Here is a 12,103-nt window from a genome sequence, read left to right on the forward strand (position 1 = left end):
ATTAAGTGTCCACATCCTGCCAGCTGGGACAGTCATTTCAAGAGGAGGACATGATCAGTGGGACAAATGATAAATCAGACATAACCACAGAGGGAAAGGAACTTGTGAGGGAAAAGATAAAAAGAGACATATTCAGGTGCCAAATCTCAAAGCTCCTGTTGTGGCTCTGACCCCAAAAACGTCCCTCCTTTGTTGCAGTGGGCATAGGCGGGGGGTAGAGAGAGAAGCAGCATCCAGACAGGAACCCTGGAACTGCGAACCATTTCTTTGTGAACAGAGTAGTGTTATAGACAGTTTATCATTTCCAGGACCATTCTTATGTTAATTCCCCAGACTTAGGGAAAACTTCAACTCCTTCCCTTGCTGAATGGAACCAATCCTCCATCAAGAGTTAATTTTAAAAAGAGAGCAAACAGAAGGACTTCATGTTTGGCAAGCTTGGAGTTAGAACATTCCCATATACACATACACATTTAGAAGAGAAGTATCTTAGTATTCATGATACTTGGTGATAGAGTAGCAAAAAGCTTTCAATTAAGCATGAAAAACAAATATCACAATTTATCTCAATTCTTCAGTCTTTTATATGCTGAAGATACTTTTTTGTGTGAGGTTTTGTCAGGTTTTTCACACTTTTTTGGGTTTTGGTGGTTTTCTTTTTGCTTTGTTTTTTTATTTTTTTTTTGGTGAATGTCTTTCATTTCAAGTTACCCTTGTTCTGGGTCTTTTTTTAATTCCCTTTGGCCAAAGCATTTCTGAATTTCTGCCAAGAAGTTACTATGTAAAGCCTGTTGTACTCAAGAGTTGGATTCCCATTCCTGGAATCATGACTAGCAACCCCAAAATAGAGTGCATTGTTGTTTCAGAGGGAAAACAAGAGAGGAAAGAAACCTTAGGAACAAACAGAGAAGGATGAAGCCAAGCGACAGTTACAGACTCTTCAGAAAGCTACTCTTCAATTAGACATTTAGATTGGCTGCTAAGGAATCTAATCTAGATGGTAGGAAAAACTGCATTTAAAGTACAGACAAATCTTATAAATTAACACTATTAATAGCTACCTATTTTTGTTTCCTGTCTACTTGTATTTAGGAACCAGCATCTTTGCAAACACTTGAGGGACAGGACACTTTGGAATGTCCTGTTTCTCCTGTAGAATGCATTTTTGTTTCTGAACACAAAGCATGACTTCACCACAACTACATGGCAAATTCATTCTTTCAGGAAGAAAAACATGGAACAATCAGTGCAAGGGGAAAAAAATAGAGGGCATGCTTTTTTTTAAATGGTAGAGTAAGAAAATGAGCTAGCAAAAATATTGATATATTAACAAAGAAATACTGAGAATTTACAAAATTATTCCATGCTAAGGGAATCTTTCAGTAAACATTCTTTGCTCAAGTATTTTCAGGAAACATCTTTTATTTAAGTGTATTACAGAATCCTTAGTCAAAAATTCTGTACCAAATTGTCATCTCATCAATTTGATATGCTCTACATTGCTTTTTGCTGATTTTTTTCATATGGAAGTTCAAAATGTACAAGTGTAGCAGCACTTGATCCAATAATAATAATCATTATTAACAGCAGAAAGTTTAAAAGCATGGAGAGCTTGACTGGAGAAAAGAGAAGAAACTTTGGGCTAGGAAAGAGTATTGTATTAATGACACACAAGTGAACAAGCCTGTTTCTGTCCTTTTAGTAACTTCTGATGAACTCATCAATTCCCTATAATATACACAGAAACAAAATTCTACTTTTGCCTTAATAAAATATGATTAATATTGATTAAGATGTTCATATGAAAAAACTCAAGACCAGACAAGAGAAGACAATGATTTTGGCCTTTGCTTTCAGAGGGTGTTAGCACCACAGTGTTAAGCTTGAGAATCTGTAAAGGTCTGAGCATAGAAGTGAAAATCCACCCTGGGAAAGTTCATGTCCTTTAAAGTCCATCAGAATTGTGCATCAAAGACCAAGTACAGGCCAAACTCACCAGCTCATTTGCAAGCATCAGCCTGCTTTATTAAAAAAAAAAAAAATTAAATTATATTTGTGCATATGTGCAATATAAAGTCTATATTAAAATCCAGTCATAAAATATGTTAGGATTCCCAGGCTAGAAGTACATGGTGACACTCTAACTATGTAATGGAACACATACTTTGTCTCCCTGCTATAGGTAATTAATGAAGGTGAGTAGTAGCACCAAAGATAATATGTACTATGTCAGGACACAGTCAACAGAACTGAATGGGTGGCTCTGAGCACGTAGGAAAGATTTTAATAGTTGAGGCTTAGCAGACAGCAGACAGCTGAAATTATCAGTTTTGTGCTTGCATTAGATGAACTGAACCTCTCCTGAGCTAGACAAGTTTTCACAATGACATTGTAAGGAAATTTTTTAAAAATTCTGGTAAAGATGTCATGAGTATAGAAATACATAAGTTTTCTTTTTCTCCTGTAAAGGAGTAAGCAAAAGGTGGCTAAGTGTCCTAAATATAAATTCAGTTTATGACTCTACAAAACAGAATCCACATATAATACAGAAAGATTTACCAAGTGGATCTACACAAAATATTCCTGCAAGAAGCATCATTATGGAGGTGTGTGGCCAAAACACAAAGTCAGACGGTACCACTGAAATCAGATTGCAGGGGGCATGCTCTTTTTCTAACCCATTTTGGTGCACACAAGTACACATGTGTCTTGAAATATCAGAATCAGAAAGTAAAATGCAGAATGTTACCATATACAAAAGCAATGCTAAAGAAATCATGTACCATGTCCAGCTTACAGGTCCAGACACTCATGCATGGTATCAATCCAATTTGCTTATGGCTCACAAATAAAAATCTCAGATATTTTCAGAAAAATGTTTGGGCACTTGGTGCTGCATGATCATGAGGAAAGGATGTTCAGGCAGTGGTGACACTGGTTAAAATTATGCTTGGTGTGAGTTCACAGACAGACACTCCCTGATTTAGCACAAACTTGGAGTGACACTTTTTTTCTTAGGAATGACAGCATGCTACAAGAATGTGGAATTGAATGTAACCCAATTCAGAGGCAGAGACTTTTCTCCCCCAGAGCTTTAAATGCTTTAAGTCACAGAACAGGCTAACTGGCTTGTACTATGCAGTGCCTTACTATGCCCTGATTTGGGTCAAGCCTAAGTGTATCACATTCAGTTGACCTGTTAGATGTGCCTCACACAGGTGTTGTGTTTATGACTCTCCAAATATGGAGAGTCAAAACAGGGCAGATGTGGACAATACAAATACTGGCTTTCTCTTTGTTCTGTTGAACCTGGCTTCAACAGCAACTATAATGGAATACAGCAAGCATATATCAAATACCAAAAGCTGGACATTTGTAACTTATAGGTAGATTACAGGAAAAATCATTCAAGTTTTCCACAAATAGTCTCAAAATCAGAATGGTTTTATATTATGAATCGAACTCCATGAAACCTAACTGTAGGACAGACTACCCAGAAGAAATGAGCAAGTAAGAAAAAAAAATGAAAGTCAGTTCCAGTCTGATACTCATGACTCTTTCACAGCTTTATTTCTTCATAGTACTCACTTTTGAAATGTAAAGGATTCATAGTAAGGTGAAGGAGGACACTAGAGATTTGATGCAGTATGTGCAAGTGGAATGAGAAATGTCTCACATAGACCAAAGCAACTGAAGTATTTGATTGAGAATTAATGGAGTAAAAAATAATTGTGAAAATTTTCATCTGGTAACTGTTGGTAATGATAAGAGACTGGTAATCATGTGTCTTAGAAAATGTGTTTCGGAGTATGCAATATCATAAAAATGTCCAAGAGAATTAAAAGGAGAAAAAAAAAGTTTGTATCTACTATAGATCAATAGACAAAATAATGAACTATACAACAGTGCTAATATAAAAGGTACATTTAGCACAGTTATTGATCTCTGAGATAATTACACTGTACATCAAAATAAATTCAACTGTATTCATGTGTTACTTTGTAAACAGCATTAGCATAATTTGGACATGTATTCTTATAGCAGGAAAAAAGCTTTCAAACTAAAATATATATAAACCACTATGGTTTTGCTTTCCCAGGTCTGAAGTATGCATTACAGCCAAGCAGATATAGTCTCTTGCTGATGTGGTTCAAATGGAGTTATAAAGACAGCAGTATAAATGTACTTACAATTACAGGCTACAGTTCAATCCACCCAATTTTTTCTCCAAATTTGTACTTACAATTTAAGCATCTTCAAAGCCCTTTTCATTGCAGTGACTCTTGCTAATAGAGGGAACATGGGTGTTAGGGGCAATCTATCCCTACAGAGTTAATGCTTGTTTCAAACTTGGCCACCTAATTTTGTGAATGAGATCTCGTATCACTTACCATTTTGGCAAGATTAAAAAAAATGCAGTTCTTAACAATCATAGTTGTATAAGGCAGCAGATAATGAGGCAAAAAGATGTAGCAAGAAATTTGTTTTGTCAAGGATGTTGATGCAAAGGGCTGTATAGACATTCAAGTTTTTTGAAGTCCTTCCCATGCATAGGTGACAGAAGAAAACAAAATCCTTCTCAAAAATGCTAAAAGTTCTATGTGCAAACAGCCCAGCTCCTTAAACCCAGCAGATTTCGCCAACAGCCTCTTCAGGGCAGTTATTGTGGGAGGTGAGACTCTTGTGAGACCCTACCCCCATTCAGCTCTGGGATCCTCAACACAGGAAGGGCATGGACCTGTTGGAGTGAGTCAAGAAAAGAGTCACCAAGGTGAGTAGAGGGATGGAACATCTCTCCTGTCAGGGAAGGCTGAGACAATTGGGATTGTTCAACCTAGAAAAGGAAAGGCCTTGTGGTGACTTAATTGCAACCTCTCAGTACCAGAAGGAGCCCATGGGAAAAATGAAGAGAGACTTTTTACAAGGGCATGTAGTTACAGGACAAGGGGGAATGGCTTCAAACTGAAAGAGAGTAGGGTTAGATTAGATTATAGGGAGAAACTCTTTAGACTGAGGGTAGTGAAGCACAAGAAAAGGTTCCTCATCCCTAGAGATGATCAAGGCCAGGTTGGATGGAAAACAGAGCAACCTGGCCCAGTGGAAGGTGTCCTCGTCCAGGTCAGAGGAGTTGGAAGTAGATGACCTTTAAGGTCCCTTTCAACCCAAGCCATTCTATGATTTTGTGGATGTCAGTCCTGTTAAATTCCGGGCTTGAAAACATGGGTCTCCTACTAAGTTGTGTGCAGTTCTTCCCTAGGGATGATACGGTTTCTGTTTTTCTCCTGAGACACATTGATTTTCTCTCCGAGACAAGCATTCCAGAGAAGGATTGTGTCAGCCACTGCATGTAGGATGAGTTGAAAAGCAGCTTTGTCCTATGGTGTTGTCCCTCCACAGTCAGTTCCAGTGGGGATACCCACCTCCTTTGGCATCCTGAAAGGCTTGCCTTTCACACAAGCCATTACATGGAGCTTCATGCATCATCCAAAACAGAGTGTTAAATGTGTTGTCACAGCAAAAAATATGGAAGTCAGATGTAAAGCATGAAAATATATAGTTGAGTTTCAGATCAATGTATATAACATAGAGAATGCTTCTCTGATTCACTTACTTGTATTTTATATTACTGCATTCAATAAATCTCTCTGTTAATGAAAACTGTAAAGCACTTCCAGATGGGCACCCTTCTGAACACAAGAATGGGCTGAACCTCACAGCTTTGCAGGGGAATTCAGGTTTATCTGTTGCAGAAGACACAGGGCATTTTCCCTAAACTTGTCCCAGTAACATGCTGGGGCAAAACACAATAAGAAATACAATTATCAGCCCCTGGCTGGACAAGGGTTCTAACATTTACATATAATTAAGGGTGTGGTTTGGGAGGGTCAAGGTAATCAGGCACTGAACATTATTAAAAGAGCAAATCCTTTGCTAAAGCCATGTAAAACATTTGTGTAAACTCACTGGCATTGTAGTAAAAACACATCACAACATTGTTAAAGATCTTGATTCTTTGCCCCTGAAAGTGCAAAACACTTCATGGGTCATAGAGCTTGGGAGAATGTTCTACAATTGTCATATGAAAGAAAAAAGAAAAGGATTGTACCTCAGCTTAATTTTATCTGAATTCCCCTCTGAAATACTCAGGTTCAGATGTAATAGGAGATTCATTACTGCCTATTTCTTTCCTTTCTATACAGCTGTTTTAACAGAAAAGCTGCAATCACAGTGAGCTTGGAGGAACAAAGGTATGATAAGAAGATTATAAATAAATTACTTTGAGACACCCACATATATTAGTACCTAGACCTCTTGAAGAATTTCTGGAATTTTCAGGATTTAAATAAATAAGCCTTATCCTGTCCCGTAAACATTGATGGTAAGCAAGACAAGGTGGGATTCACAGAATTCAGATATCTGTGTGAGGCAGTCACCTAAGATTCCCTTTATAGGGAAGAGAGAGAAAAAGGTGCATTAAGGATAGGAGTTATTTGACCTATTTTCACCATCTATTTTAGGATGGGATGAATCATACTCTAGAAGTGCTTATTTTATTTCTCTGAACATAAATGAGAGCACAGAGAGACTACTTCAGACCTTAACTACATCTACACTATGATTTATGGTGATTGAGATACTGATGTCTATATTCTGTGAAATTATTTCCAATAACATCCGCCTATGTTGGTTTTCAAGTAAGCATAATAACAAGGTTCATTTAGGAGAATGTCTTACATCCAATGAGAAAGAAACTGGGAAAAATAAGAAATAAATGAGACTAAGATCTAATCAGGTGCCTGTTATAGTTTACATGCAGAATAATTGATTGGATTAGTAACGGACCTGAAATACTAGAAGCAAATCTGATGGCAAATTCTTCCATCACTGAGAAATCTTCCTCTGACAGAGAGCTACAGATATATGTGAACATATGATTTAATTGTTTATAGAAGCAAAAGCATAACATGGGATGTCATTTGGGATTTGTTAAAAGGAAGAATGCAGAGGCAGAAGCTGTTCTAGCCTTATTGATACAATCCAATGTCAAAATATAAATTAGTTGGTGACTGTAATGGAATCTATGTCTTACACTGGTATTACAGTAAATAATTACAGTATTCTGTAAAAAATAAAAACAGGGGAAGCCTTACATTTGTGTGGTATACAAGCTGTATTGTATGTATTAATGTATAACATTAATGTATAACATAAATATATTTATGAACCAATCAAGAAAGATCAAACAATTAGGATATGGAGAGTTCCAGTTTCCATTCTTTTCTTGAGAAATTTTGTTTTGAGGAACAGGTGGATACTGTTCATGAATAGCATTTCTATTTTAAGAACATACATATGTGGTGGTGGTATGTGTTTCATGAAAATAGAAAAGGACATGCCATTCTCCATATAAAAAAAAATAGTGATGTCCCACATTGCTGGTGATCAGTTTGAAGTTCATATGGCTGAAAATGTTATTTATTTAATGCTTTGGTAGGAGCAATATTTTTATTATGTTTATTTTATAAAATGTTCTTCAGAAGACACTAAGTAGAGTTAACCTACTCTTCCTGCCCACTCTATTTTCAGCATCTGAAGTTCTTGGAAAATTTCCCACATCCATACTTTGCAGTTTTCCAGATTTGTGTCTTGGCATTGACACCTCTATCTTAAATTTATATATTCTATAGTCCTCATGTATATTGAGAATATAAAATTTCCAAAGGTTTTTTTCAGTTGTGGAGGTTTTTTGTGGGTGTTTTTTTTTTCATGGATTGCTGTTTGTTTTTGTTTGAGGGTTTTTATAGTAATGCTATATTAGCAATACTGTATTGCTGTTAACAATAGCTTCCTAAGTATGCATGCATGTCTGAGATATCCAAATATTATAGAAGTGCAAGGCCAGACATGCTAAGCTCCTTCCTCCCCTCAGGAACACCCTCTGGTCTGCAGTGAGAAGTAGCATCCAAATGTGTCCAAAAGTGAGCTCATTTGCAACCACATTGGCAGAAGTCAAATTTCATTTTTGTCAGGGACTCCACTGGTAGTCTCTGAACCATCACCCACCGGCCTCTGTTTCAGTCTCTCTCTTCCCCTACCCCTCTGGGTGTCACCAGTAAGACTCACTGAGTTTCCCTCCTGGTACCTGGGCTGTTCCCTCCTGCAGGGCACTGATGGTGCTGGTGTCTGCATGCTGGGAAGGGCGATGGTGTGTCCGTGGCACCAGGCAGCTCCGTGTCACAAACCTTCTCTCCCTGGCCCAGTGGTTTCAGCACAGCTGCCCCCACCCTGACACAGCCATTACCTTAGCTCTTGTGGTTAATGTAACCCCAATGTGTCTCAGCCCCCACAGTGCTGGCTTGCCTCCTCAAGATCCCTCCTTAAAGCCCCACTTTCAGCAGCTACCTTTCTGTCAATATGCTCTAGGCTGGCACCAACCACTTCTCCTCACACCTGTGATTGTATCAGAGGATAAAAGACCAAAATAAATATTTACAGTGTACATGCAAGAAGAAAAGGGCTGTTTTCCCTTTTCTGTCATTGACTTCCTCAGCTCCTCAGTTACTGGTCCTGCTCTATTTATTTATGATACTGTGTCTAACTTGGACTGCATTTCATGGGCAAAAGTCCTTGCTACTTTGCTGTGGTTGTTTGTGCTAGTGTTGCATATGATAACAAAGAAAGGGAAAAAAGCCATGGAGAACACTCCAGATGAAAGCAATAGTAAACACAAAAAAATTGACTGAAAGAACAAAGTAGCAAATAAAAATACTATTTAAATGTCCTTTTTAAAATCTATTAGGTTTCACATTCATAGTGCCTTCTCAGAACAGCACGTGTTATCCTTTAACCTGCTAGGCATGTCAAAAACCCCAAAACCCTGTGTAGAAAACACCTGATTAAAATTAGGTTATAAATGCTAAAGAAGTAATAGCAGGCTTTTATTGTTGTTAACAGGGTTTCTCATTTTTCTCCTAAGTGATTGCAGAGTTCTTGTTATGTATAGAAATCTAGATATAATGGTAAACAGCCTTTCAAGATGAAAAATCTTCTTTTTCTTACACTTTTAAGTGCACCAAAATTTTCAGAGAAATTTGGCTTAACTCTAGTATCTTGTATGTGCTCTAGAAAGCTGGTATAAGAAATCAGGCAGAACCTGATCCTCTCCTCATGTAGAGACCAATAAATTTTCTGTTTATTGAGAACTCCTGTGTCCCCAAATCCCCCAGATACCCAGAGTACTGACAAGAATAGGCTTTGCAAGAGACCCCACTGGCCCTACTGGGTTCAGAACTGAGTAACAGCTATCAGGAAATAAAACCATGCTAAAAAAGCAGACATTTATATACTATTAAGTGATGGTTGGTTCAGTTTCATTTGTTTAAACTCTGAAATATCTTAAATTCACAAGTTTACAAGATGGACAGTGGAATACATTATTGGCAGCGTAGATGCTGTGTCTTGCAAAGGAAGTCTGTAAAGTGCTTGCTGCCAGAAGCAAGGAAGGGCACAAGGGGATGGCTTTCTTTATACCTGCATTCCTTGCTCCTTTTTTAAACACCTACCAACACCACCAACAACAAACAGCATAGTGAAATAAAGAGACATTAATGTATGACTGGTCTGACGTTCAGCATTCTCATCACAAGGAATGAAAACCTTTGAAAGCTAATGGCTTGCTCTGTCCTAAAGGAAATGCTTCCTGAGTGGGGGGAGCTGCATCTTCCTGCCTTTGCTTTTAACTACTCTGGGGCTAATGGAAGACATCGGTTTCCTGCTCTGTCAATCTTGCCTGTCAGGCAGACATTGAATTCACTTTAATCAGAGCCACAAACTTTTAACGAGATGCACACGGAAGGTGTCTCCCTTGCTTGTACAAATGTTCTGTACCTTTTGAATCATCAGCTGTTCACTTTGTAGGAGGACCAGATGCTGAGGAGGTGAAATCCTCCTATCATTCCACCAGCTTCAATAATCCTGTTGATTTTTACCAGCTGAGCTTCTCTCTGTGACATTTCTCATTGTGACATTTTCAAGCCTCTCAGGTATATACATCTACAACTGGAGAAACAATCAAAATTCTTCCACTGAAAACAATAAACATACTTCTGAGGTATTATTTTAAAATAAACTTTTGCTTGCTGCTTTTCTCAGAACAGCTTTCTGTCACTGCTGAATTATTTTCTATTTAATATTTTTAAAAAATATTTTGAAATTGTTCCTGATTGTTGGCATCATATTTTAACGTTAAAAAATGAGATATATTTATTTGGATAGAACTCCATCAGTCATTGAATCACTTGGAATTCTTTTATTTGGGATATTATCAGTGTGACCAGAAATTGAGGACATAAATAATGATGGCAAATAAATCTTGATTGTAAGGAGGCAGATAAAATGTTGTTCCTACTCATATGGCACTGCTACCTTTAAAATGCCAGAACTGAAATATTTAAATCACTAAACTTCACATGTTCTCTGTTTCAACTCTACGACACAGAAAAAATCTCTTAAGACCCTGGGGCACTTGTAACTTGAGTATCCTACATGTCCTATGGCTTAAGTCTTTATAGATTACTTAAAAAGATCAGATAGTGCAAAGAAATTGAGAGCAAAACATGTTCACTTTGATATTGTTTTCATACAAAATGAGAAAAATAAAAGTTTCCTCTTTGAAAACCACATGAACAGAATATAGGTTACCCACATTATAAAAACAGGAGAAGTTGTATTACAAATATGTTCTTACAAAGAGCTCATCATTTCAGCCCTTTTTTACTATTTCACTTTTAAATTCTTATCTTTAAGGGAAAAAAGGTAAGAAGAAAAAAAGTTCAAAATGTTTTAAACTACTTAAGCAGAAAAGCTACAATAAAAGTTAACAGAGGGGTAAAATGTCTTTGAAGACCTCTTTGAGACCTCTAACATTTAATCTTTTTTCATTGAATAGCTAATAATCCTGATTTAAAAGTGCAGAGCACAAATGACATCTTACATTTGACAAAAGAAAAAAAAAGTATGGAAATGTTTTTCTATTTCCATTTTCAATGTCATATTCATAATAATCATAACTTCAACCACAAGTTTTGCTACTCCTGATTTAGCAAAAGCAAATACACTTGCCTCCCCAGTTTATCAGGAGTAAATATTGCATATCAAGCACACACATAAAATAAATATCCGGTCAAAGGGACGAGATGGGAATTGTTCTGCCAATTAGTAAATTATTCAGTGCTGGTAATGTTGCAGCTATTTAACTGTTGCTAATTGCCCAGCTATTTTTACTGAATACCAGGAAGAAAATAAATAAATAAAAATGCTCTGAATCACTTGTCTGTCTGAACCAAACCATCAAAGTGCATTGTTGTGTTCAAGTTAGTTTCTCCAGAAGTATAAAAATCTTCTTGCTGGGAACTTTGATTGCTAATGGCTTCTGATCTCTAAATGCTTATCCACATGTGTACATTTGCTCAAGTAAACAGTCCATGAGACTGTGCCCATGAATAATGTGACAGATACAGAAAAGTATCTTTTATCCTGACTCCATTAATGTTTACAAAAACCTCAATGTCTTGAATTCTGCTGTTAAGAGGTAGATAAATTTTGATATTTCTCACATTAAATTTAATGTCACTTTATGTTCTGTCATTGAAACGGACATTGAACATTTAATACAAAGTAAAACAACATGGTCTGTACCTTAATTTATTTTCATATTTTTCTGAATGTTGAGGCTCTAAGCAATATTCGTGTGAATTTGTTTCTCATCGTAGATGATTTAAAGATCTGTTAAAAAAGGGAAAGTTGAATCCACAGACATTCAAAACATAAATGCTAGGGCAGCATTGACCTATGCCACTGACATTTAATCTGTCTGATGAAATTTAAATATTTTTATTTATCTTTCTTTTTGCTTTTCATTTTGGAAAATAAAGCATACCAACACTCTCCCTTGCTAATTTTACAGTTTTCTTTGTGGTCAGTACTACCTTTTTCTCATCCTATTTCCCTTTCCCAAACCTCTACAACTACTCCTTTACCCTATCTGAGGTTGCCATGACCTCCAATCTCATGGTTTGTTTCCTTACCCATCATCAAGAAACAA

This window comes from Parus major, chromosome 1, assembly GCF_001522545.3.
Source record: "Parus major isolate Abel chromosome 1, Parus_major1.1, whole genome shotgun sequence".
Lineage (NCBI taxonomy): Eukaryota > Metazoa > Chordata > Aves > Passeriformes > Paridae > Parus > Parus major.